We start from the raw sequence: 27,995 nt of genomic DNA, 5'->3' as shown, positions 1-27,995 counted from the left end.
CACAATAAAGTTTTATGCCTAGGCAAAACTTTTGAACGTTTTCCATACGCAATTTCTTACATGGTGTAGCTGTATGTATGTCACTTTCTTGGCATCAACATCTGTTTTCACTTTTAATAACAGTTTTGCGTCTTGTACTGTAGCTCAAAGATTTTATTTCAAGTCAATCAAAATTATGTTTTCCCGCTTTACAGGCTCCTTTATTTTCTGGTGCTGGTTCACCAGTCGTAGGTGACGATTATTTCCTGTTTGTTGTAGAAAATCTTAAAATTTCAATATTCAACTGCAAAAGATGTTCATCTTCGCGGACCCCTACCAACCTTTTCATGGCCCCCAGATTGAGAATCACTGGGTTAGAGCAATCCACTGGGTGATTTCGATGGACTGGAAGAAGGAGATATCAACTATAAAAAAGCTGAATTGCTGTAACTAACGAGCAATCACCTTGCTGAACACCGCCTACAAGGTTCCCGGACACATTGACACGATTGGACAAAGTCAGAATGGATGGAGTGATGTGTTACGTCTGAGTATCAGGGACACTCTCGAGTCCTTTTGAAACTCGGAAGCTACGGCAAGGCAATGGCCTCTCTAGTCTGCTGTTCAATATCGCTTTGGAAGGTGTGACAAGAAGAGCGAAGATTGACACGAGAGTACGCTCAGCTTTTTGGTTTTGCCGATGACGTGGATATTGTGGCACGTGCCATTTGAGCCAATATATTCTGATTCCTGATAAAGGTTGAAGCAAAGCGAATTGGACTGGTCAAAAGATGCATCAAAGACCAAATATACGAGTGCAAGGTTCGAAGGAAGAAAGATGACGCCTTTCACCGATTATATCGATTGATGGCGACTATATTGAGGTGGTTGATGAGTGATCGCCGATAAGGATCCCAGCAGAGAATTTCACAGAAGTATTCTAGCTGGTAAGCATGATTACTTTGAGCTTCGAAAAAACCTTCAGTCTAACAAAGTATGCAACCACACGAAGTTCTCGAAACTAATCCGATAGGTACAAGTAAAAGTGAAGCACAATGAGCAAGGTGAGTCGACCAAGTTGAAGAGGACGTGAGGAGTCTTGTTGCCCTGTGAGGCTGACGACAAACAGCCATGAACCGAGTGAACGACTTCTTGATACAGCGGATGATTGGTAAGCAAGACCAACTCATCGTGGTTGAATGACTCCCATGAACCATATAGTACCGGGGAAGCTCACTGATTACGCTCACTCAATTCTCAATAACCCGTCTGCCGCAATTTGAAAATTCCTAATAGTGAATAGTTAGGAAAATTTCCCTATAACCTTTGCAATATGGGTAGTTTAGGGTTACTAACTGGATGACGTAAAATGATACCTGACGCCTTTTTAAATTTCAAAATGGCGACATTCGGTTACGAAAAATTCTGAATAGCTTCAACAATAGAGATATTTTTGGAGCTAGTTTGACGAGTAGATGGGAGAAATCAATGTTTGATACATTAGGGTCAATCACCTCGTTTTCGGTCTAACCAAATTTCTAACCCTTTGCGTTCCAACCGATCTCTGCAATCGAACAGTATGGACATTTTAAATAAGCTGAGTCTGATCAGTTTTCGGCTGTCGATGCCAGACGCCATTTGAGTATTCATTTCGTTGTGTAAAATGGCGTCAGTCACTTATTTCTGTCATCCACTTCATCAATTCCTTTGAGAAAATACTCACATTGGTAGGGTTACACAGGTTTTTTTTAATCTGTACTCGTCATAATAATTTATCTATTCGTCAACCCCATAAGGAGCTGTGCTCTACTACGTTCTTGTGTGGCCATTACCATATTGAACAGAGTGTGACAAGCGTCAAGGAATATGCTGATAATCAAAAATCTCCAAGATATCTGCTTTTTGATCTTATGTTCTATATTTTCAGAGATTCTTTGGATGACTGTAAATGATTTGAATACCTCACTGAATGTAGCACTATGATCATCCATGAATATGTACCGTATCAGCTACCGAGAGATTAATTGTTGCGCTTCTATGTCTTGAGACGTTTACTCAGAGAGAGCTGGTGTACCAGAAAAATGTGTATATAAAGTCATATCTACCTATTCATTTATCAGGGATAGCTCTAAGATCTATAGACTCCCTGCTTTATGAATTTGTTTTACGAAAAAAATGCAGTCTAATATACTTTTGTACGAAAAAAATTCTAAATGTCGAAGACTTTCTTAGGAAGTAATACGAATAAATTTAATCTACGGACATCCTGGTTTTGGTCGTAAATGGAGATTCAAGTGAATTAAGTTTCCTTTTCAAAATAATTGTTTACAAATAAAAGACCACTACAGTTAGGGAGCTAGTGTCTTCGATAAAGTTAATCGTAAATCGCTACAACTAAGACATTTTTCTATCCTCGTATTCTAGAAATAAATTTCTTATTTCTCCTATAGGAATAGTTAATTAATCTACCTATTCCAGTAGAATCCAGACGTATTGTAATTTTAACTGGAATTCTGGCTAATTGCTGCCGGAATTCCACATCAAATAAAACAACCGATGACGACTCCAATTTCGGAAAGCTTTGACTGGGAAAGGACATTAACTACATTTTTTCCAAGATTTTATATATTAAAAATATGAGTTCTAGAGTAATTCAAAACAATCACAATTTTTCCCTATCGGATTGGAAATATGAACAATAATTTCGTATCTAGTTTTGTTGAATGTACGATTACTATAAATAATGATTTTGTGAAAGCGGGGATCTGATCGTGTGTCTACCGGCTAGCGGAATAAGATTAAGTGTATACTACTTCATTGTGGTTATGTCTCTGGTATAACCAATCCATCCTTTTCGTTTTTTTTAATCCCGAGAATATAAAATTTTTAAATCCCAATCTCAGCAGTTTTAAAATTGGAAAACTTGAACATCACATTAAACGTTCAAATTTAGAGTTATGTTCAGCTGCTGTTTTGGAGTAAATAGGTAGTCTGTTGCTTTCATGTGGCTTTTTGTGCAACTTTCCAATTTGAAATATTTTTTTAAATTGTTCTTTTAATTTCAGGATCGTATGTACTATTGTTGACTAGAATTTTTTAGTGAAACGAAAATTCTGGATTTTTGCATCAGGAAGAGCTGCCAAGAAGATCCACACCTTCAATCTATAATGTGAACAATTTCTTACAACCAGTGTTACAACTCACAGGTATGTAGCTGTTTAATTATGAAAGAAACGAAATTCCAAAATATATCCGACAAAGTATAAACCGTTGTCCTGATTTTAAATCCCCTGATTTTTCAACTGCATATTGGTAAGTATTTTGCATATCTTAAACTTTCAATATACTTCTACATGTTAGTAAAGTGTAGAAACTTCAATTGTGACTTCAAAAAATCTAAATAATCATGTTGAGATTGAGTAAATTAAAGCAAAAATTACTTTATTCTACAAGTAAGTCCAAGATGGCCGAGGAAACGAATTTTTTAATTTTAAAGGTTTTAATCTTAGTGTTATTCACCTCTTTGTCGGGATAGAGAAATAACTTTGGAAAAATAAATCTAACCCTATGTGCCGGGTTAGGAATCGAACCCAGGTGAGCTGCGTACGAGGCACTTGATGTACCAACTACGCTATGCCCGCCCCTGAAAGGATGCTGCTTGATTTGATGTATCAGAATCTACCTGTTAATATTCTGTATCTAATTCGACTCTAATTCATTCTTCGATTGTAAACAGCCTTTTATTGAAATCCAAAACTCAAGTTGTGTTCCCACATTAGCTTTGAATATTGCATCAAAGCTATGAATAAAGGGTTATTGTTTCGAACTGAAACCTACTAGTTGACCACAAGCCAAAGAAACTATTTCACTTCGGCTCACCAAGACGCATCAGTATACCACTAAGGTTCATCAAAGACACTCGCTCACTCACTGTGCAGCTACCAGTTCCCACTATCACGGAACATTCATTCGATTCAGAGTGTCAATACCCAAGCACTCACCGTAGCATACCGTCGCACCCACGAGAGACAAGAAAGACAGAAAGAGAGTTTGAACGTTCATTCGAAGCAGCAAATTTTTCCCTACCCAATCTACCACCCACTGGACTTCACCGATGGAACTCACTCTCCGCCGGTTTGGCGTGAGTGTCCTTCTCACCAACGCTTGCTTGTTAGTCATTACAGTGACACTGTTGGTACAGACTATGGAAGGCTTGTCGTTCGTTCGTTCAACGGTCGACGGCAGCTCGGTGGTTAATCGTTGGACGGGGCAGATGGTGCACAATATTTCAAAGTTTTTTAGAGATTTTATGAAATTTATTGCTAGCAGGTCGATTAATCTGGAATATAGCTGGAAAGTCTGTAGTTTCAGTCGTGTAACAGAGATTATATTCTTTATACTTTAGAGCCAGCTAACTAAATCTTTAATTAATTGTTGGCTAGATAAGTGGCTAGTCGCGAATTAACAGAAGTCTTAGAATACTGCAATACATAAGTTTGAACCAGATCTGGAACAAACCGTTCTGTATTTCAATTTTTAATTATCACTGTTTTACACATATACGCAGAATTTCCACTCTGAAAGACTTCTTACGCATATACTGCAACAAACCCCACCAGAATATTGCTATCCCTCACCGTACCGGGACCTGTACCGGTTGGAAGCTTGCCAGTTTGCCCAAGGCGCCGAAGGTTGATCCCCCCCCATAATAAAACAGCACCTACGATAAGATAAGTTCTAGCCGGCCGCGGGCACAACTTCTCAGCTCTTTCTCGAAAGGGGGGAAAAACAATACGTGACTTGAACATCTTACTCTCCACCTCCAGCACCCGCCCCGAAGATCCAGCAGCATCCAACATGTTCCGCCGAGAGTAAAGTCCCACAGCAGCTTTATGCATATTGAAGTCACAAAACAATATCAACGCTGCCTCGTCCCCCGTCTCCATCTCCCAATTTCTATCACGGAGTGAGTCAATGATTATGCTGATGGTGATGATGATGCCGGCGGTGACCAAGAATGACTGAGGGGCAGAGACGAACGATCCGCTGACTGGCTGATGATCGACAAGTGATTTGGGAAAAAATATGTCATAACCTATTTTTCTTTCAATACGTCTCCGCACATACTCAATCACCTCGTTTTTCCACCTAGTATGTTCGGAGGTTCCACTCACTTGCGCCTTCGTTTGATTCCTACCCACACACACACATTTTTTTCTCGTTCCAAGCATTCCTCATTTCAATCGGTTTGGGAAACTTGGGATTTTCCGCTCTGCTTCTGTGGCCAGGTCCTCCCCAAGGCGCGCTTACTGACGTTCATCATTTGTGCATTATGTTCTTTGTTTCCTACCGGGCTACTCAGCTCAATCAGTGTGAAATTGAACACTTGAACGATGGCGATGGGAGACATGCGAAAACAAATAACACATACGCGAACATGGTAAAAAAATCGAATCGGTGTTGCGTGGGAGGGGGAGGGGGGTGTAGGCCGGTGCAACATCACTGGATGCACTAATTTGGGTTGCAGCAAATTGCAGAATTTATCGTCTGTTTCGATAGGTACTGTTAAACTGGGAGTGGACGGAGCCATGACCGATTTGTTTGGTTCGACTGGAGGCGAGGATTCCAACGGCTCACGTAATGTAATTTGAAAAAGAGAGTCACTATACATGATTAAATAAATACTTGCTTTTGTTTATTTTATTGAAAGTATGGATTACATGAATACAATCCAGTTTAAAGTGCTGCTCAGGTGGCGATTGAAAATAAATAAACAGCGTGGAACATCGTTGTCATCTTATTTTAAATTTAATTTTTTTTTCATTTCAGGATCATGCGTTTAATATCAATTCAAATGTGCCGGCGTGATTTGCTAATTTCTAGTTTAAGCCGAAACTCACAGCTAGTGTAATGGGTTACAGTGGAAATCCATAGTACAGTTTGATAAATTGTACTAATTATTGCTATTAATCACAGGTATGTAGCAATTCAATTACCAAAAAAACGAATTTCCAAAATATATCCGACATCATATAAACCGGTATCCTGATTTTAATTTCACCGTATTTCAAAATGTATTTTGGTAAGTATTTTTCATTTGTTTTGATATTTCATTGTCTTCCAGAACACTTATTTCCCTTTCTCCTGGTGTTTTATTGGATATGTCCTAGAGAAAGCACTTTATTGAGCAACACCCCATTTATTGCTTTGCCGTTTTGGATTAGAAAACTACAAAATGAGTCGAATATAACTTCCATAACTTAATTATTTTAAATTACATTTCCAAGACTACGTTTACTTTAATAGGTACGCAACCTTCGAAAATTACATTTGACTTGCATTAAAATATAATACTCAAAATACAGCAATTGAATTCGACCTAGTTTGACGTTCAAAAAAGTCCTATTATATTCAAGTAAAAATCCTCAAGTTCAATAACCTGAGCCTGCAATTCTCGCACGATAAGACATCACTCTTGTCTCACCTATCCGTTTCGACCGTTTCCTAACACACACATGGCCTGCTACGCGCCCATTTTTCGATGGTTAGCTCATCGCAACGACACGATCCCCCAAAGGACTAATTAGCGTGTGTATATTTGCACCGACCTGCCTTCACTTCACTATTGACTGAACGGAAAGAAAATTATTCCACTTGCTCATCTCGACATCCACATTTCTCTCAGTTCAATGCATTTCTGTACGGTCCGTCCCAGTTCAATGCAGTTTATGTATGCAATTGACGCGCTTCTGCCTGTGCCACCGTTTGAGAGGAATGTGACACTTGGCAGCTGAGAGTTCAACGTAATGGCGACGCTGATGAACCAATTTGCTAAACTCGGGCTCTTTCTCTGTCCTCCGGGACCCCCCGTTCAGGTCAGACTAATCAATAGGTGATGATAGCCGTTCGTTTAGTCGTCGACTTCGTGGTAGAGTTTCCAATCCAATCTCAAGCCTGAAGAGGTATCCCCCTGAACGACCAACATTCCACTCATATCACGTTTTTTCGTTGTTGTTGTTGTTGGATCGGCTCTTCCAAAGAGGAGCTTTCGCAGATGCCCGAGGTAATTGCGTTTTCTGATGCCACTGTGTACGGGCGTGTGTACTTTTCTCGTTAGGCAAGTCGGAGTCCAGTCCGGTCCAGTCATTTCAAGGTAGCAGCAACTAATCGAGGCTGTTTTCTAATTTTAGATCAGATCGTGTAAAAAATAGCAACCACCAACCTGAGTGTGGTACGCTTCAGGCCAGCTGTTGTGTTGCGAGGCGGGAGCTTAATGTGGAATGCAAAGCACTCTGCGGGATGGCTAGGCCATGAATGAGTGAGTGGATGGAAGACGTGGGATTGTAGCAGGCCAATAACGCCTATCGGTCAGGGAGACAGACGAGTACGCTGTTTAGGTGACGCATATCAATTACCTGTGAAAGGAATCGAATCCATTCCTTCACAGCCAACCTTGGCACTAGAAGCCCTCAAATAACCATTCCTGAACCTAGCAAAGTATTTGCCAATAGCGGCTAAGCCAGAGCGAAAGCTCGAAGCAGAACGCGAAATAGATTCAGCTAACATATCAATGTATGCCGTTATAATTTTCCTCCATCATAATCCCATGGCCGAGCGAACTTGACCGTGTGCACGGTTAAACTCTTTCCATTTTTTTCCCTACCGTTTCCCTCTCTTACTCAGTTCAGTGTTTGAACTTCTGCATGTTTCTGCGCGCCCTGCCTGACCAAGACCTAGCGAAAGAACGTCAAGCGTGTACAGAGAGGCCGAGCCGAGGTACCTTTCACCACCCGATCCAACGTTTTTCCCGTTTTTTCTTTTCTTTTCTCGAATCTTGTATCTTTCCAAGCTTCGGAGGCACTCGCCCATCAGCGACACTCACCACCGGAATCCATCGGTCGACATTGACCTTCCGGAATCTGGCTGTTACCACCTTCCTCCCATGTGTACCTCTTTGGCGGAGAGTGATTGCAACTTTTTTTTTTGGTTCTCTTCCTTCTGTTTAAGTCTTTTCCGTCTCTCTCTTCGGAGGTCTGGCGATACGGGAACCTGCGAGAGAAGCGAAGTTTTCGTCTGATCAAGTGGCGGGGATCTCAACGTGGTTTGAGTAGGGTAACTCGCATAATTGAAAGGCAGTGAGTGTGCCGGCTTGTGCTGGGTTGGGATCTCACAGAGGGCCAAGCTTGATCGTTCGTGGCGTTAATTGTGATTGGAGTAAATCAAGTTTGAATCGTTAATGTTTGAATTCACAAAGAAAAATTTCAAATCGCTATGGATCGTATCTAATCATTTTCATTGGAAAACTTATCAACAGAAAATTTTTCCGTACTAAAAAGTATTAAAATGCAGAGCAAGCTTCCGCCGTAATCCTGAGCAACTTTTCTTCAATCAAAGCATGCTATGTCTGGCCAAAATGTAGCTGAACCATCATGGGACTTGTTGTTGAGTCACCTCTTTTGTATACTTCCGAATTCATATTTTATTTTTAATTTACTTAATTCTTTATTTAAGTCTAAAAAAATATGGTTCTTCACCTTTACAAGGTAACATTTGTATTTAATATTTCGTTTTACGAAGTTTTACAAGAAACATCATTTCGCTGTATGAAGATTTTGAAAGGATCTCAAAGGCATTTGTGGCCGTTGTTTGTTCCTCATCTCGACGAATGCGAGTGTGGTGGTGGGTCTCGGAGAACCTCTCCATGCATGTGGCCCGGTTGAGGCGGGGGCCTGCTGTTAAACGTTAGTTTATCGTTCCAGGGCCTTAGAAAAGTGTTGTGGGCCGAAAGTGTTCGTGCCGCCGTCAACCCGGAGTGACGGAGACCCCAGCTTATATAGATCTGTACATTCGAGCGTCCTTTAAGAATGATAATAATGCTTTCTCACGGGCTGGTTCATTCAAGGTCATGCTTTAGACGAAGGTTTTTGAGTTCTGGGTAATTATTGAGGATAATTATATACAGAGTGATGGATCAGCGTAAGAAGTTGTGCGTATCTGTTCCCAGAACTTGATTCCTTCCCGGCATCACCATACGGCATTACTTCGAGAAGGGTTTTTTTTATGTGCATAGTACCAACTCTAATCCAACTATTAAGTAATTAGTTCCTTCATTAGGGTTACAGCACCATTCTTCGATACATCACCAGTTCTTGACCATTCGCACAGGCTGCCAGTTTCTGTATGGCATTCGGAAAGCTAGCCGTGGGTCAAGACTTAGCGCTCTTCCCCTATGAAGACAATCTGGGCGGCAAACTTCAGATTGTCTAATTTACAGAGCTCTTCGGTCATTCAGCACTGCAACTCCCTTTTTGTACCCTTCAGTACCACTTAATCATCAAGCTTGCGACTTGTTCGCGTACTACTCGGTCTAGTCCCCGACGAAGGACCTAGCCTACTCCGACGGAGAATTGCCCGGCGAGAGAAACCGAGCCAACCAACCAGGTGTCGTGGTCAGTTCGGCAATTCTGGTGGAGCAGGGCGTCCGGTTTGCTGGCGCTCCGACGACTCGCGACTAGTGGTGTTGCGTCGCGGTCTACTCAGTCTAGTTTCCGGCGGTGAATTTAGCTTACGCCGATGGAGACTTCTCCGGCGAAGGAAGTGCTCCCGATACCGAGTCTTCTTCGGTTTTAGTATCGCAACTTCTTGAACCCTTTGGTTCCCTGTTCGGTGCAATTTAGCGCCGCATCTCCTTTTAACCCTTTGGTTCCCTTCTCGGTCCATTTCGTCCGATGAGCCATTCAGCTCCCAACTTTACCAAAAACTTGTTCGCGAACTACTCGGTCTAGTCCCCGACGATGGATCTAGCCTACTCCAACGGAGAATTCACCGGCCAGAACCGAAACCGAACCAATCAACCAGGTGTCGAGATCAGATCGGCGATTCAGGTAGAGCCTCGATGACCCGCGACTGGTGGTGTCCCGTCGCGGTCTACTCAGCCCAGTCCCCGACGATGGATCTAGCCTACGCCGATGGAGAGTTCCCCGACGAAAGAAGGTCTCCTGATCCGATTCTTCTTGGTTTTTTGGCTATATTTTTCTCGGGTCAACCGGTAGGGTGCCGTGAATGGTTCGGCGATTTCGGGTAAAGCGTAGCGTCCGGTTCGCTAGCGACCCATATCTGGTGCTTTATTGCGGACTACTCGACTAGTCGGTGGTGAATCTGGCCTACTCCTGGTGGAGAGTTTCCCGGCGGTGATTGCTCTCCCGAAGCCGTTACTCGCTGTTTTTCGCGCCATTTCCGATGTGAGGCAGTCATGATCTGCGCCACCACTCTGTTTGTCGCTTTCCACGTGTTTACACCGCTTGTCATTCTGTAGACGACATTATCCGGATTGATGTCCGGTCCTCCCGTTTCGAACATATCTCTGCGTGTCGCTTCGAACCTCGGACATTCAAAGACCACATGCTGCGGTGTCTCTCCTCGACGTTCTCACACTCCGGGCACAACGGTGACGTTGCGTGCCCGAACCGATGAACATACCTCCTGAAGCAGCCGTGGCCCGACAGGAGCTGTGTCAAGTGGAAGTTCAGCTCTACGTGCTTTCTATTGGCCCACGTCGACAGGTTAGAAGAGTTGCTCTATGATACAGGGAGCTAAGAGTAGCTACCATATCTTCCTGCTTGCGACTTGGTAATTCGATCCCATAGAACATCGCACCATGAATTGGAGCTTGTCCTGCTTTCGCATTCCCGTTTGGTGGTAGTGGCTGGGGTAGTGCTGCAAAAACGGCATAATCCGTATGAGAAAGAGTATCACTGGTGGAACCGATCCTAAGGGTACTCCGATGAAATCTGAGAATGTGTCTGATTGGCTACAACCGATATCAATTTTAAATAAAGACTGTTGTATAGAAAGGCCGGGACAACCCCCATTGTCATAGTTGCCGGAGGATATCCTCGCGCCAGGGCTTCGCTACGTCGAGAATTGCAATTTCAATGTGCGCATTATCGTTTAAGGATTGTCACTTCGCCGAATTAGTCAAGATGAATGCTGGTACCAAGGCCTGTGCTCAAGGTCGTCGCAAGGATTGTAATTAGTGTCCAGTTAACCATTCTTTCCATGACTTAGACTGTACACTACAGCAAGATTACCATCAAAGTCTCTCGCCAGGAGTTTGGGAAGGTCCGATCCCGGGAGGGAGGTGTCTCAGCACAGGGAAACCGATGTCTAGTCCCTTTGATTTTCCTCGACCAGTGATGAGTTCTTCAGCGAACTCCGCACCTAAGAAGACTTGGTGGTTGGATACTCTGCGTCTGTTGAAAGATAGTGGGACAGCTGAAGGCGTTAGCGCTTCTCCGCAGCTTTGTCGTAGGCGAGTTGGGGATTATCCCATCAAGGGACTTGGCTGGATGTGTGTTATTCTAAACTGAAGCGGTCTCGGGGGGTTTGTTTGAATGCGCGAAGGGCAGACCTGCGGGCTTCCAAGGCTGCAACTACGTAAGGATCACACCACGGCTTGTATACCTTCGTCGCGTGATAGTTAGGGGTGAATGTATGTGTAATATAATAATTGGGAAGTGGTCACTATATCCCATGGTTTGATGGTTTTGTATATGAACCTTATGATGTTGTCCGTCCGAATTCGCTACGCTGCCAGGGAAATAGGTCTATGGTCGTTCTGGTATCGGTTTCCTGCATGGCGAGATATCTGGGGTTGTGTTGCGAGATCATATGCTGTCATTCGCCAAGGTCCCTTTTGTATTTCAATGGAATGGGCGTTGGTTTATCGATGATGCTGTTCGATTTTATTTGGAAAGGGAGCCTGGTCTGTTCTCCATTGGCGTATAACTGAGGTTGACTTATCCGGGGGTTTGCCGGGCCCTCTGTGCTACTCCTCCCGGAAATTCATCGTCATCTCTCGGTCCATAGACAGGACCAGTATAGAGGATTATGCTATTACCCTACATAGACTGCTTCAAGAACCAGGATTACCGCCTTTATTGAGGTGTGGAACTGGTATGGTATGGTACGTGATAGACTGGTGAACTGCCTTTCCGGTGACTGAATAACTTCGTATTCCAAGAATACCCTTCTATTTGGCTCTAAGCTCTGATCATGTTGGTTCGGGCATGGAAGGCCTGCCGGAAAGTTCCGGCTCTGATCGGTGCACAGTGTTTTTCGCAAAAATCGAGCGATCTATTAATTACGCCTAAATCGTTAAATTTGGGTCAATAGCGTCTTCGGAGAAATTACTAGCCCTTTTTATATGGTGTTGTGATTTTAAATATTAATCCCCCTAAAAGTGATATATATTAATCAACTTTCTTGCAAGTACATATATTAGGACAGCTGTACTGAAGCCACAAAGTCTTTATCTTTTATTATAAATAGAGATGTTTGGTCTTTAGTAAAAGTATTCGCGTAAACAAGATCTCTAACAGTTCTGAAGGCTTCATCTTGTTCTTCGTAGTCTGGAAAAAATGTGACAAACATTTCACTTCATGGGGGATTAATCACTAACTATATCATCAAAATGAAAGCCTTAAAACATGATTATCGTAAAACATCCAGGAAGACATCATTGCTGTACGCTTTGCTGTTTTCGCACGATTCTGGCGAAAAAGTCACTGTGCGGTGGAAGGAGGCCCTCGCACAGTTGTTCGGCATCGAACAAACGGTTTTAATATACATTAGGGTGGCTCAAAAAATATTTTGTCTTAACGATTCATAAATAATTTTAATACTATTTTTTGTGCGCTGCATTCATTTTAAAATTCAAAACATAGTGGAAAAAAATTGCTACTATTTTTTTCTGGCGACTTTTTATGGGAAATTTTGTACGCATAATTTGTTTACGATATTAGGGTGCATCCTTAAATGACCTTGCATTATATGGGAGAGGAAAGAGTTTTTATGACGATATGTGACGACATAGGGGTATGGGTCATGCTGCATAGCTTTAATATTCATTAAAACAATTGTAATGATGTATTCGTGCACTGTCTATTTTTATTAATACCGCCATGTCTAACTCGTAAGCTACAAATCACTATTTCAGGCAATACTATGCGGCAACGCTGCATCCGGGAAGGATATCTAAACCTAATAAACAACAGTGAAAGGCAGTCTACCTTCCCATGTTGCACAGTACAAAGGCAAAAGCTGTCAATGATGTAAACAAACAGTTCTACCAACCACTTTGTTGCTTATCCCCTTCACAAACAGTATTGTATCGATACTCACGGGTGTGTAGTCAAACGAACTAGCCACAGACAATGGCAGTGCCGGTACTACAGGAAAAAAAATGTTGATTTACTAGTAAAAATGAAGATGAAGTTTAATCTCCAGCATACATACAATTACACCACGTCCGTAATCGTGTATAAGTAACGTAGAGAAATTTGCGTCGATGACGATAAAATCGAAGTACGTTCCTGCGACCTAGCACCGCCGCCGAAAACGGACCACATTCATATCGGAGCACGAAGAAGTGGCGATACTTGGAGAAATCTTTTCACCGGCGTTCACAAGGGCGTTTATGTGCAGGGTACATGTTTGAACAGACCTATCGCTTCCTGTCTGACTTTTGTTAGCTAAAGATTGTAATTACATTAACTATAAACAAGTAACGCTGTTCACCAGACAGTCCCGAGGTTGCATGGAAAAAATTTAAAATGATCGTGATAAGCGAGTACAGCACTTTTTGAGTTCTTTTTTGTGGTCGAAATGACTGTGCAAATTATGGGAGCGATTAGTTGCTCCTCGGATTTGCACATTGTATTTAAAATTCGATGGGAATATGTACATCCCTCATTATTTCACTCAAATTGAAAAACCAACGAAAAAGAAGGAGTAGTCCAGAACGTGGTTAACAACTTTATCGAAATCTTCAACTTGTTTTAGTATGTTTTATAAAATTGGTACTATTTTCATAGAAGGTTTAAATATCTCAGAACTTGTTCGTCGCAGAGACTTATAATCTTCGAAAGACCGGTTGACTTCATCAAACAGTAAGATCAAATTTAGTACTTAACTTGGCGACTTTTATTACCCACTTCTGCCATGATCGAAATAATGTACAATTTGGGTGTAGGGTCAAGTTCTCTCTGGAAGTGCCTAAAGTGGGTGATAAAGTGAACCGTTTACCACAAAAGTGATCTCAAATGTGACCCAAACGTCTCTATCCTCGGCCCTAGCAAATTAGGTCCATGCATTCAATTGGACTAAACAACGCGCGTTTCATGGCGACATGATCGGGATGCCCTTCATCTCAGTTCGGTATTGATGGAGACATTAAATTTACAAACAAATAATAAATCAGTAATGATCCGTTACTCATGCTCAAAAGTTTAGAAAGCTCCGTTGGATAAGGTTGAGTTTCTCTTTCCTCCTCTCTATCGGACACTCGGCCTAATGTACATTTGACCAACCAAATGTATTTCTATCTAGTTCAACCAAATGTATTTCTATCTAGTGACTCACTGTTTAATGACCGGACGCATCTCAGACGTCGCCACTACTTATTTGGGCTCTAGCTGCGAATAGCCCGGGCAAATGCAGCCGTCACCGTTTAGTAAAAAGTGATAAGAACACCTCATGTTTGAAAGAAGGAAAAATACACAGTTTATTTTCCAGACTCACTAAACACATGAATCGTGTGGTAAGCACTAGAGTATGTCGCGATACGAAGTGATTTCTATGATGGTCCACTGATGCCGCTAACAACTACGGGGCGCTATATCAGAGGGCTTACATTCTGCCTAAATGCGTTCGACCTAGCAGCTTTTGTTCTAATGGCTCTACATCGTGTTGTACTTGTGTACCTAGAATGTTCATCGGATGGGCCATATTTAGGAAAAACTTTGCTACTGACTGCCAGAAGCCGAGTCATTGATCGGAAGTTAATGCTGCTTTACTATCAAATTCGATGAATTTGGGTAGTGTGTCCCATATTATAGGTGAATATTTGTTAGAAAGTTTGTGTTGCTGAGGTGCTAAGCAATTAATTACAGCATTCGAACAAGCAGCCTGACAATATCCACCCATCTTTTCTTAGGAGCAATTTCATTTAAGTGTGACAACGTTTATAGTCATTCGATGGGGGGCGGTTCTAACAATGCAATTAAATGCTCGCTCTCCGACCGAACAGTAAATCAGAGTGCAGAAAATGACTGCTTTCACAAAATCATTTACTTTTCGTTTTTTATAGGAATCATAGTTTCTACGGAATTAATATACAATTGTTCATATTTTCAGTCATTCAGTGAAAAAATCTAGTTTAAATAATTGCTAAAAAATAAAACTGTTATACATATCATAAAACCTAAACGAACTGATAAAAAATATTAATCCCGAAGCTCGAAACAGACGTTATATCACAGTAAGAAATCTACAATTCTACAAACGGTTCAATTGAGGGGCCCGTTCCAAACTTTCATCCGGAGTTATTGAACGGAAATAACTGCTATTGTACTGAACATTTTATTCACTGTAGAGATCTGTCGCATGTTCCGTTCAGTAAGATAGTACTCGCCCTCGAAAAGGTTGATTCAGACGGGGTCTGGGAGAGCATACCCGGAAGGGGTACTTTTCCTAAGAAATCAAGGTTGGTTATAATCACCAAATAGTAGATGTGTTGTGTTAGGTTCAACGGAAGCTGCGATGTCAAGTGCGGAGTCTATGTGCTTCCGAATAATTTCTACGAGGGAGTCAGAGGGATGTATACTACACCCACACCGAAATTAGTATAGGGGCCACGAATATTTACCCAGAGTTGTTCGAGATTGTGAGTATCATTTTTGTGTTTGGATGAGAGTCGGTTAGAGCCTGCAATGAGCACTCCACCACCACGATTCTTCTTTGCACTATTAGGATCGCGATCGTTACGATATACCGAGCAAGGTGCTTAGAGTTATAAGGTGATTAGTCTTTGGCAGTAACTAGGTAAGGAGTGAGGTAATCGTGCAGCATACTGCGGGGAAGAAAAATGACAGCGAACAACTTTGTTTACCGCCTGAAATCTAAGCAAACATATGGAGAGAAATAGTAAGCAATGTTGTTTGCTGTCGTTTCTAAAACCAACATGGCTGATCGGCGTTTTTGAGGATCGTATCACCTGAGAATAAAAACTCCTTGATACCGAGTACCTTGAGCGAAATAATTGGAGCGAGCTGATTTGATCATACAGCCACATTTCGGTCAGAACAAGAGCATCATGATCAACATCTGAAGCAGCGCCGAACAGCTCATCAATTTTTGTGCGTTGCCCTCTGACGTTCTGATAGTAGATTTTAAGATGTCACTGCAACTTGCCTCCTGACGGTTGAACGGTGGTGTAATTAGGGTGGATTTTCAACGAGGCAGCATCTATATATTGCTCATACTATGAGTACGATACGTACGTATTTACAGAAAGTTGGTTGAACAGTAATACGTTATCCAAGCAGATTTTCGGAAATTCTTATTCTGTATTTAGGCAAAATAGAAACGAACAAAACAGCAGTAAGAAGAGTGGTGGTGGAGTGCTTATAGCATTGCGTTAAAAATAACTAATTTAACTAATTTATTGAAAGCTAGCTCCGGATTGGAAAGTCGACAAAACCTTGAGTTCCTTTCCGTAACAAGCGAGGCCATGTCAGCTCGGCAACTTAAAACTTTTCAAATTGCGCCTGAAAAATGCGTCAGTAACAGTTCATTCTGTTTGACTCCCAACGCAATAAACTGGACTTTCCTCGGTTCAGCTCCTTAAAATGTGTTAATTAATTCCGAGTCCGAAATCGCTTCGAGACTCGTACATGCAGTTATGCTGATACTTTCACGGTCATAATCAACTCCGTCCCTCAGCACAACCACCACCATCACCACCATCGCCGTAACCGTTCGGCTTATTCTATAGCTCCAAACCCCGGTCGTTTATCGTCCGTGGCAGCCCGCGCAGCAAAGTGAAAGGCATTCAATTTTGGCATTCTCCCGGCGGCGGTTTGCTATATTTAGAATTGGCTTTTCATCCCGCAGAAAAGACTGCGCAAAAAAAAATCGAGTAAGACATACATGTCCGATTGACCTCGGCGCTGGAACCGGGTTCGCAGTGTCCGATCAATGCATTGCATGGCGCTGAAGCATTTTCGTGGATTGTTCACGCATTCGGTTGTTTTGGGTGAAATGCCATTAAAATTAAGAGATTGAAATTCGACGATAAGTTCCGTGTGGCGTGCCTGTCCAAACTGACAAATTGAAGCTCGGTGAAGGCGAGGCGGGTTCAGATTACCCACAGAGTGTCCAATTGAGCTGATACGCAATTTTACCACGGGAAGAAATCCGAATGTGTGTGTGTGATTAATGAATGTGCACCTTCTGAATCACGATTCGATCTGCGTAAGTGCAGAGAATTATCGGAGGGTTTTCAGGCTTGAGTAAATAGGAAAATTGGTTCCGACCGCATCCAATTTCTTACATCTATCGCCGACCTAGAGATCATCACGATTCATTCCGATTGATGCGCGATGGACCGGGATCAGGTCGTGCTGCAGTTCGTGCTGTACATGCTGTTAGAACCGATTCTGGGTTTGGTTCAGGAGGCCATCCAGCAGTTAACCATAGTGTTTAGGGTGGTAGTTGAGTTTAATTGATGAAGTTTTGCAGTTCTGCGGCGCGCATGAGACGGCTACTAATTTGTTATCATTCTTTTGAACATGAGCTGAACCAATTAAGCGAGCACTTGCAGCTGAACTAATTAACCGTGCATTTGTATCTTCCTGATTTTCTAATCACGATACCATAATAATGGATGATTATTAAAATCGTGTCGATAATCTCGCCAGTGAAAAAGTTATTAATCATGAACAAGGAGCAGTTCACGTTAACACCGTTAACGATTGAAAATTCGCACCGTTACTTATGAAGCAATTGGTTGTTGTTCGGACTATCTAAGGATCAAGAATCGCCATTACCACCACATTCGTGACTCTGGTTCACGTAATTAGACGCATTTGTTTGGCTTTTTTTAATCATAATGAATGCAGTACTTGCGGGACATCAGTTGCGTCTATCTGTGGGACCAAGTCGGCCTGCCAAATACTGATGAGACGAAGTCAGTCAAAATTACAATTAGTTATTCACTAATTTAGGAACCTTTTTGTCTATGAACGAGTGACCAACACCCTAACATTCAAAAAGTTCACTTTATCCTCTTTTAGATGCTTTATCACTGTGATCTGCGCCAATACCTGGAAACCGCACTTTAGCTAAACACCCGACCAAAAGAATTTGACCTTTCCGTGGCTGAAAAGCCGTGGTCCGGAATTCCCCCCCCCCCATGCCTGATTCACCGCTGTGAGGTTGAACTTGCAAAAAAAAAGTAAAACGTCCGATCTATTATAGGTACACACAACATATGATGGGCAATCTCGGTTGATGCTGTTGCTCCCTTCCTTGAGCGCAGGGAGCAGCAGCATGACGGGAATTCAATAATAATGGATCGATGAAGCATGTGATTTTTGCTTCTTTCTTCCCGGTCGGTCAATGCTGCTGCTGATGCTGCTGCTTTGTTGGTTGATGCAGGGGGTTTCAAGTTTTTATTTTCGAGTTCACGGTTCGGGTTCAATCGGAGGAAAGGAATAAAAGTGCTTTCAAGTTCAGGTTAATTTGTATATCTGCACGTATATGGTTCGAATTTGGCCTGAGACGGTTCCTGGTAGGGTATGGAGGGGGTCCGAGACACCATTCCGAAGGGCCAGAGGCCTTCCTGCACCGAAAGGTTATATGCTTTTTTTACAGTTAGCGAAAATAAAAATACATGCTAGTTTGCTCGGGGTCATTTGGCGAGGTCATGTTTTGGGGATTTCTGGTTTGCAACGGGTTCGATCGCGGATTTTGTTTCTGATCGGGGTGGGGTCAATGTTTTGATGCAATGTCACGACTCAGGATTGACGGTCCAATCAGTGGCTTGGTTCGGGCATGGGTTGTAAAACGTTTCGCGATCTTTGGCGGCAGATTAAGGAGATAAAAAATCGATTCAATTAGGCTCGATCGCGGTATGACGAGGATCTGCGTTCAGATGGGCGATAAGTGGTATAAGGAAAATATATAAAAAAAGAAATTTGTGAAAGGGATGTGGCGCTATTCGAGGCAATGTCAATTTTTTAACGGTTGTGCGGAGATCTGGTCAAGCATTATGTTTCTAATTTATGGCATTCTGGGAGAGTAGTGATATGGAAATGGATTTTTACGATCAAGTCGTTTGTTTCGTGGTCCATGGCAGTTAAAAATTTAACAGTTCCGGAATAGTTGGGAATTGGCGCCCCAATGAGGCTTTATTAAAGTTAAGTGTGCGATCAAATCTTCCTATCATTTTGGAATAAAATATATTGATCGATTTTTTCAAGATTTATTTGTACCGGTAGAGACCTGTTTGTTGATTCCGGTAAGATATAGCCAGAATGCTCACAATAGTTCTGGAAGCTACTGTATTGACACCTGCGCTACGGTTTGCTTTTAAGCACTAAAAATGTATTAGTTATGGAATTTGCGTTTTGACTTCGTCTCATCAGAATCTGACACTAACTTAGTGACAGGACTAAGCTAGCGTCGGATTTACGGTAGTTCTAAAAAACGGAGACACAAATTGTGGCCCTGAGCAAGCCCCTACTCAAGCGTGATGTGCCTCAAGAAAAGGAGCTCATATTAAGCTAATGAGAACTAATGACATCGAACAAAAAATGCAAAAAGCGTTTTCGAGTTTTCCTTGACATAAACATTTTGATTGGCAGTATCAATATTTCGCCTTTCAGACCACATGTGCAAATCGCCTACCAAACCAAGTATTTTTGTCAACTTTTCTGTTTAATTTATCCTGAGCCTTTGCTTTTTCGGTAGCCGTGTACAACTATTGACCAAAGATTTGCTTGATATCCGTCTTGACGAATGTTTCGTCGTCCATTACTACGCAATCAAATTTGATCATTTGACCCCAATTTGTTGCCGATATCCCCAATGGCAAGGTTAGTGCTGGTCACTTTTCTTCCGATTTCTACGGAATGCTTATTTCAGATTTCTGGTGATCCTGGTTTCTTAATTTTCATCAAGCGTTCCCCGAACACGTTAATAACGTTTGTTACAGCGTATCAATTTTCAGCGATTTGTTTTGGGTATCTTTTACGCGAACATAACTTTACTACGCACTTCCTCTTGCTTTGACGCCATTTCCACAGGTAAATGGAAAATGGCAAAGACAAAATAGAGCCAATATTCCGTATGCGTGTGCGTCCTACAACAAGGGTGCTCAAAATTTTAAATTCGCCATTAAAAATATAACTAAATTTAAGTCGACCAAATTTGAATCGTTCTCTACCCTTAATGTAGATAGTACCGTCAAGAAGGTTGAGTTCGGGTTTCCCAATTTAAAGTTTTTCTGGCTCGGTTTATTCAATAGCAACATTTTCGGGTATTAATAGGCTAAAAAGTCTGGTGGGTCATGCCAAGTACATAACAAATGTGTCGTGACTGTACCCGGAGTTGGCAATTGATATCTAATAGCGGTCTGTACACAGTCAATAGTGTTTTCAATACTTGAGATTATTCATAAAGTGATGCAAACAAATGGATAGGTTCTCTACCCAATAAACAATTTTGTTACCGAATTGCCCACGAAACACTAAATATTGGGATTTCAATATCATTAAACCTCAAAAAGGCAAGGGCTCTCTAAGGCCCGACTAGTTACAGTTCTCTAGTTTCAATGAACTTGTAATTTGAAATACAAAAGATCGAGAGTTTTCAGTTTCGATTCTCTCACTGATAAGAAAAAAAGCAAAATATAGGCTTTTGATTTCATTGGGTCTTAGCAGCTATGCTTCTTGAAGTCACAATTTTAGCTTGCCTTTATGAGGGTTATATAGCGCATCTCGCAAGTAATAACAAACTAAACGTGGGCGACGCAATCCCAGGAAGGCTTCTTCCAACTCTAACACGTATCTACATGCTTCGCGTTCGACTATCAAGCGTCGAATGAGATATAAAAATACATGCGTCGCATACATAACTTTCCAATATTCGATTAAGTCTCTTAGGTGCTCCATATTGACGGCTCTGTCTGCAATAGACTGAGAAGATTCGTTTTTTCCGAAAGAGCATCGGGAAGTCAGTATTTGTGATGTTGATAGAAGTCATACGAAATTCGATATTTAATACAAACATTTTTCCAACTGATTACTGTTATCATGGAGTAATTCTATTGAGTACAATTAAAGTTGTGCAGAGTCTTTCATTCCGATTTTATACCATATTTTGAAAAGGGACCTATATTGAAAGGTAGTCACGACAAAAAACACGAAAAACACGGGTTTGGAGCAAACGAAATATTGCCATTTCTTGTCGGCGATTGTTTCCATCGCTTCTTCGTAGTGAAATTAGTGATACGATTCGAATTGATGACCGAAGAATTACCGACAATAAAAATCTGTCCTTCAATCGCCCCATTATAGACCATGTGGCGGATTAAATGTGCTTAAAATATATTTGTTTTCGGTCGTAGATCAAGTTTGCTTTTCGAGTTTGCGTTTTAGCGCCTCATGTTTGCGTACCCATTTACGTGCAAGTTTGTGTACAAGTTTTTGGTCCATTTTGTGGTCAAGCTGACGGCGCCAGTGGTTGAGTGGTAAGCGTGTCCGCCACTCATTCCAGTTGGCCTGGGTTCAATTCTAGCCGAGGTCGTTGAGATTTTTCTGAGGCGAAAAAATCTGTGGTCACGTCTTCCTTCGGAAGGGTAGTAATGCCGTTGGTCCCCGGTCCATGAGTTGATGGATCGATATCTCGTCCAGATAGTGGTGTCACCTCTCTGGCGTCGGTAAAGAAGAAGTATATCCAACTTCTATACTTTACTAACAAAAATATCCTCCTCCCGTGATACTTGTGGAGTGCGCAGTAGTATATACGGCCTCTAGCAAAAGAAAGTATCGGACTAAGCATTCCTTCCCTTTCCTTCCGCGATCTACGTTCAGGTCTGGCCGGTGCCTGTATTGATCAATAAACAGTTTAGGATTACCAGAAGTTGCACATTGAAAGATGTTTTGCTACTCCCAAGTATAATTATCTACTAATTCCCTGTACAACTTCAGCTAGTCCAGATCGATAACGGAGTAGCAACCAGGGGTGATCGCACAAGCTCAAGTTTCTGGTCCATTTTGTGATCAAGTTTACATACAAACTTGCCTTCAAATATAGGTGCAAGTTTCCGTTCTGGTTTAATTACAATTCTCAAACGTGAACCTACGAACGCCCGTGCTCGCTCGATCTAGAATCTGTCACGTCTGGAAGTCTAGCAACAGAGATCCATGCATTCAGTCGGACCAATCAAAAATATCGCTCATATCTATTAGACAACACGGTCCATGACGACATGACCGGGAACTCTTGTGGTATGGGAGCCCGAGCAAACGAAAAGTCCATAATATCCCCATGGCCATGGTCCAATTTCATCCCCACTACATGGTGCTTTGATAGTGTTTTAAATGGGGTCAACCCATGAAAACTCCATCGCCATAGTCTGGTAGATCCCTTATAAAAGCCATATATTGGTGTATTTATAGGTTATTGAGACCATTTGATGATTGTGAATTTTGGGCCGGACCATATTTATGGTCTTTTCAAGGGGCTGTATGGTGTCTAAACCCATGAGAATTCGCTCTGGCGAACTCATTACCTTCTAGCATCTAAACCGCAGACTGAAAATTAAGCATCATATTCGCGCGAGCATTCAAGAATACACGCGAATACGCAAATGGCCATACGGTTAAAAAACAGAATTTATACACGCGAAGCTACGCATAGACGTTAGAACACGCGACATACAAACGCCCACACGTTTGAACAAGTTTACATAGAAACGCTCGGGCTCTTCGCGATAGTACACAAAGGCAAACATGCAATCGCGATCGATTACACACCACTATGCCCAAGATTTCAAAAACACAAGAACGCACCGATGATTTAGTGAACGCTACAGCACTTATAATCTGATTAACGTAGCTTCAAGCGCGAACAAATATACGTTCATTCTCACGTTCACTGCAAGTAGCCTTAAGCAGTGTTTTAGTGGGTGACATTTCCCGTTTCGTCTGCAATTGTAGTGAGTGATTCTGACGGGGAGTTCTTCCGAGAATCCAGCTCTACAGCTCTAGTAGGACAATTCTAAAAAAATGCTATCATTTTTCGATTCTACGGACAATTCTACCTCAATTTGATGCAACATTATATTCAATTAAATACACTAAATACGTGTCGATTGCTTTCCGTGATCCTTCCTCAGAACTAAACAAGAAAACAAAGAAGTAATAATGGAATATTTGTTTAATGACATACACTCATTTTAATGCGATTCTTGATTAATAAAAATATACATAGTTGCCAAATTAGACAATATCTCTTCACAAACTACTGAGTTTTATAGGATTCTGAGATGATTATGACTTTCATTGGTTTAGTTTTCGATAAAAAATATACGGAAAAAATCGGTTTGGACAAGGAAAAGTTTTTTTCGAATAACTTTTTCCTTGAAAGTGCCTAACTTGAATTTTTGACGGTAGGTAGGGAACATAATTACCTATCTTGGAAAAAAATTTCATCCAAATCAAAGATGGGTTTTTTGTAAATTGACTTTAAATTTTTAAAATCGATTTTTTCAGTGTAGGAGCCGATGAAGAATTTTTTCAAAATTTTTATTCAAAAATTTGAATAATTTTACGAAAATAATTCCTACAACATTTTTTGTAGGATTTGTCATTTTTAGACTATAGTCATTTGAAAAATTAGTAAAAAAAAAGTTTGACCCTTTTCAAAAGACAGTCTAGATCATTTTTTTAAAAAACAGTATGCAAAGTGTCTTTTTGTGACAAAGTCTTCATGTACATAAAGTTTCATTAAAATCTGAGAAAGTGCTGCCAACTCTGAATAGGATTTAACGCGAAATTCGTCACTATGATATTAGGGACCATCCATAAATGACGTAGCATTTTTTGAGTGATTTTTAACACCCCCTCCCCCATCGTAGCATTTCGTCACAAACCTCTAAATAACCCCCCCCCCCCCGATAATTACGTAGCTTGACGGTAACTCTCCCCCCTTGTCCCTGCAAAAAAAAAATTAAAACATAAAAAAACGATGTTAGTTATTCCCCATGACCCCCTACCCCCCTGTTGTCACACATCATCACAAAATACAAAACTCCCTCCCCCATATAATGCTACGTAATTTATGAATGATCCCTTATTAAAACAATGAGAAGAGATATCAAGATGATGCTAAAGAGCAAATTATGGATCGTCTTGAAATGCAACTTCTGGATAATAGTTAATAGTTATGTTCATAATTCATTAATTTGAGAAAATTAACAAAAACCACCTCAAAACACTAATGCTTGACTACTTTAGAACTAAAAGGTTACTTATTTCCTTTAATTGAAAGATATAAGGGCTTCATTCAGTAGGAAATTTTCTTACCTTTTCTATGAAGCCAAAAGATTTGAAATACAAAGTATACTTTTTGAGTTAGAGGTATTATAAGATAAACAAGTTATTTACAGAAAAAAAAGTTCAACAACGCTGTAACGGTTGAGATTTGAAGATATGTGTGGAACGATTTTTTTTACTTAAATATGATCCTCTATCACCTCTATTCATGGTTCTTAACCATGAACCATACACCCTGTATAACTTCCCAATATTCGATTAAGTCTCTTAGGTGCTCCATATTGACTGCTCTGCTTGACATAGGCGGGGAAATTCATGATTTAGTTAATGAAATATGCAATTTTGTGCATGATCTTAATATTTTTACGTTAACAATCTCACGGAACTCACTGTTATTCGCGGATTCGTGAACTGGTTTTTACGTGGTTTTGAGTAAGTTCGCAAATTTAGAAGGTATTCCTAATCATTTTCATTTTCATGGAACCCTGCACATGGTCTTGAATTTTTTATGTTTTTTAGTTCAATATAATTCATGGATTTATTTTTGTTCCGTGGACTGTTTCATAAATTAAAAAATAGTTGTTTATTTCCAGCTGCTAGCGACCAATCATAGGTACGAGTAGTAGGCATATGAAAACGTTGTTTCTAATAGTCCTAACATCACAACAAGATTAGTTCGTTATAGCTAGGCTGTCATTAGAAGCTTAAAACCAACTAATTTTCATTCAAATATGTTATATTATGTTCCTAGTGGGAATGATAATGAACAGCCAGTCCGAATTGATGTTGTTTATTTAAATATGATCAGGATTGTAACTCTTCATATCATCGCCCTATAGTTGAACATCTGTATAACATCAGGTATAGCGTATGATTCACTATCGATTTCTGTCTTCTATTGACAACCTCCTTTCAAATGAAACACATTTTGACGATAGTTTTCACTGTTTTGTGGTAACTGGAATCCGCCATATTGGTTTTATAAATGGCATCAATCAACAATTTCGGTCTTTCGCTGACTACCTCCTTTACAATGACACACTGATAATGGTTTTCACCGTTTTGTGGTATCCGGTGGAAGTCGCCTTCTTGGTTTTCAAAATGGCATCAATGGTCCATTTCTGTCTTCTACTGACCACCCCTTTCAAATGACATCCATATTGATGATGTGAGGTAACCGAAACTTCAGGAATTCAAAATGGCGTCAATCATCAATCTATGTCTTCTGCTGATAACCCGCTTTACAATGACATTATTAATGATGGTTTTCACTGTTTTGTGGTTACCGAAAACCGCCATCTTGGTTTTCAAAACGGCACCAAACGTTCTTATTTCATTCCATCCGGAACCGATATCGGAATGGCCCCACAGAACTATAAGTCTTCTGTAGGAGTGTACAATTTGAAGAACTCATTTCGTACAAATCTATGAATCCAAAAAGCTAGAATGATAGAAAACTATATACATTTTCTAGTTTTCCGGTGACCAAGATTGGCCCAATTCATACCCATTGCGAAAGATTAATGGAAAATAGTCCAATGTAGGCAAACTCAAAAAATTCTACTCGCATTTATGAGGTGAGTCTTCAAAACTCGTTCGTCACCCCACCTGGATGCCGAATATACTCCACGGGGATTCAGAATAATTCCGGAACCGGTCCACGGATTTGAACACTAGTAGGGACACAGTAACTGGACCATGTGCCAGATCTCAAAAATAGTTCAAAAATTGACGAAATGAGAACAAAACTAAAAAAAAAAATCAGAAAAATTATAGCCTGATACTATAAAGGTTCATTGACAGAACAGATATTTGACAATGATTAATATGATCACTTTTATCTTCAGCAAATTGGTCATTTGGCATAATGTACATTTGGTATAATTTAGACCCCTATTGAAATTGAGGGTCAGGTGGTATTATGAATTTATAGAAGTTATTTTAAATGTACTGGATATTAGGGTCGTTCGGAATAATGTAACGAATACCCACAAAAGCTTTTATCAGGACGAATAGATTTCTAGAATGAATCATTTCTCGGAAAGAAAATCTTCGGAACGTCACAAATATTGACACAATATTTTTAACTTGAGCCATATCATCACACTTTTAAATTCGAGTGGTGTGTAAAATTTGGTTCACACTTTCTTTTGCATTGAAGAACGGTTCAAGGTCAAGAGAAGGGTAAACTTCTAATGTGCTGTTTTGCATTACCACTACATCTGTCATCGTTAACAACCAACACAAGATAAAGGAAAAAAAAAGAACAGCTCATGTTTAAAAGAAGGACAGATAAGCGATCAAATGTGTATGGTTTTATAGTAATCAATACTATTCCACTGAATACATTTTATCCTTCTTTTAATCATGGGCTGTTGTTAAGTTTTTTTTCATTTTGTGTTTGTTGTAAACGAGTGAATATGTCTAGTTGGATGTATGAAAATTAGATGATGATTCGAAAATCGCTTGAAGCTTTCCCAGAGGCAATCCTTAGTGGGTTCGATTCAACGATTTATAAAGAGCAAAAATTCTTAAACTATAGTAGTGTCTGGTCAATGGCGGAATGAATTTGCTAACAGATGACAGCTTTACCTTCCTTCTGACAAGTATCTTGATAAATAGCATCAAACGGCACGTTCCTCAAACTATAAACAATAAAACAATCCACAACCGCCTCCGAACACTAACCTTTGCGTTATTGTCCAGCTATTCATTTCGCTTGTGGAAATAATAAAAAACACCTCGCATCTGCCCATCCATCATTCGCTAATTTGAGGAAAAATTGCGATGGCGGCGAAGAAAAAAAAAGCCAGAGCACCCACTTCCTGCCGCGTGTGGTCAATCTTAAGGTGCCCTGACGTAGAATCACGCCCCGAACAAGGCACGAGCTGCCCGGCAATTAATGCCCGCTTCTGGGTCATAAATTTCCCGCCCGTCACTCACCTGTGTCGTAGCGGGGCAGGTGGAACACACTCGCACACACCGTGGTCCAGGAAATTTGCCTGGAAATAGCAAATGAAGAGAAAAACACAAACTATCTCTTAACTATCTTCCTAACAAAGGGTCTTTCCCCCCTCTTTACCACAACCAACCAGACATCAGTTAGCTGACCGCAGCAGACAGGCTTCCCTCCTATCGGCTGTGTAGGTATAACATTTTAATTAGTTATCAAAATACCACAATAATGACGGATCCCGTTAGAATCGATCTTTCCCCCTGTTATTGTCCGGTGCCGCCTTATCGATCCTATATCGGAAAGATACTGACGACCCACCGATCCGGTGGCAGAACAACACCGATCCAATTTCCTGCCCTGCCCTACCCTGTACACTCGCGGTTTTTCAAGAGCGATTAAGAAAAAAAAGAAAGAGAAGGTTCGCAGTTCATCGGCGTTAAACTAGAAGAGAATTTTGCCGACCATTGTCCGCGCAGCAAGCCGAAGAACGAACGGGATATACCCCCGCGCCGCACGCGGGAATGTTGGATAGAAAAAGAGAGAGGGAGATACCAACCAGGTGGACGGGGGGTATAGTTGTTGCGCTTAGCTTAGCTTCGCAGAGGTTAGACCTTATCTAATGGCGATCTTTAGTGCTAATCCGACGTTACGCAATCTAG

At 41.0% G+C, this 27,995-nt stretch overlaps 1 protein-coding gene across 2 annotated transcripts in view; it reads right to left on the bottom strand.

Moving 5' to 3' along the window:
• The window catches only part of LOC131690554 (titin homolog), a 163,426-nt gene that overhangs the window by 116,209 nt on the left and 19,222 nt on the right, over positions 1 to 27,995 (bottom strand). The window lies entirely within an intron of this gene.

The sequence above is a fragment of the Topomyia yanbarensis genome, chromosome 1 (genome assembly GCF_030247195.1).
Source record: "Topomyia yanbarensis strain Yona2022 chromosome 1, ASM3024719v1, whole genome shotgun sequence".
NCBI lineage: Eukaryota > Metazoa > Arthropoda > Insecta > Diptera > Culicidae > Topomyia > Topomyia yanbarensis.
Note: the sequence above shows the minus strand (reverse complement) of the source record. Positions and strands in the feature narration are given on the sequence as shown.